Genomic DNA, 1,048 nt, shown 5'->3' on the forward strand with positions numbered 1-1,048 from the left:
GCCCACGCACAGCCGCAATGGCCCTGTGCCGCACACGGTGCCGGCTGTGCGGACACGCACCCACCGCAGACCGCATCCACCGTCCCAAACACGTACCAACAGAGCTGTTGTGGCGTGTCGCACTCGCCCCGTCGACCATAGCTCCTGTCTAGCAAATCCCTTCCTACAGTTGGCAAATCCAACAACACTATTCCGCCAAATCGTTATCCCACTACTAAACCTAATACTGCAAGTAACTCCTAACACCTTGAAACGATAGCTGTGCTGGTCAGGCAAAAGTATCTCTAACTGCACGCTCAGAAAAAGAATAAGAGGCAGCAACAACAACAGTAACCAAACACAGTGGCACGCAAAAACATCCGGTCATACACAATCCCCGTCACAGTACAGCCACCGAGGCAAAGTCGCGCTGACGCAATCACGCCGGTGGCACCATCGCCCTCCCACCACCCACACAACCCCACACAGTCACCGCGCAGAGTGGCGGAATCCAGGAAAAAAGAAACATGACCACTGGCACCGCTCCTTTTACCGAATGGCTCCATCACAGGGCAATCCCGATGCCGTGAACAAAACACAAGAGCCGAGGCAGACCGCGTGGCAGCGATACGACAGCCAGCCATCAAGCGCGTCCGAGAATGAAATGGTGACACGGAAGAGGAGCGGAGGATTCGCCGTTCGCCAGCAGTCAAAGCGTCGTTTCTCGTTCACGCGAGTCGGCATTGCACAGCAAGCAGCGGCACCATGAGCACACGGCATTGCACAAAGAAGGGAACAAGGAAGGGAACAAAGAAGCACGGTGGCAGCACTTGGTAACGGGGAAAGGGTCCACACCGATTGTACATTCCGAGTGGCTCACAGACATCCGGATGGTAGTCGCCCAGATGCCGCGCGGCGGGTGTGACTGCAGTGGACTGAGAGGACGAAGAGAGGGGACAGGGACGCAGTGCGGCCCTCATCCATCTCTGCTAACTGTGACACCGGTGACGTCATCCCGTCAGGTCACCTGCAGCAAAGACCGTCGTCGTCAGCGGCGGTCAGCGCCTTC

The 1,048-nt window shown here is 57.2% G+C and overlaps 1 non-coding gene across 1 annotated transcript; it reads right to left on the reverse strand.

The window, feature by feature from the left end:
• Window positions 1-680: 680 nt before the first annotated feature.
• Window positions 681-747, reverse strand: Tc00.1047053433253.10. Its single transcript, XR_008254357.1, has one exon. It is a non-coding gene; the product is annotated as a C/D small nucleolar RNA (snoRNA), TB8C3C3, 3' partial (small nucleolar RNA).
• Window positions 748-1,048: the final 301 nt, after the last annotated feature.

The sequence above is a fragment of the Trypanosoma cruzi genome, assembly GCF_000209065.1.
Source record: "Trypanosoma cruzi strain CL Brener chromosome Unknown tcruzi_1047053433253, whole genome shotgun sequence".
NCBI lineage: Eukaryota > Euglenozoa > Kinetoplastea > Trypanosomatida > Trypanosomatidae > Trypanosoma > Trypanosoma cruzi.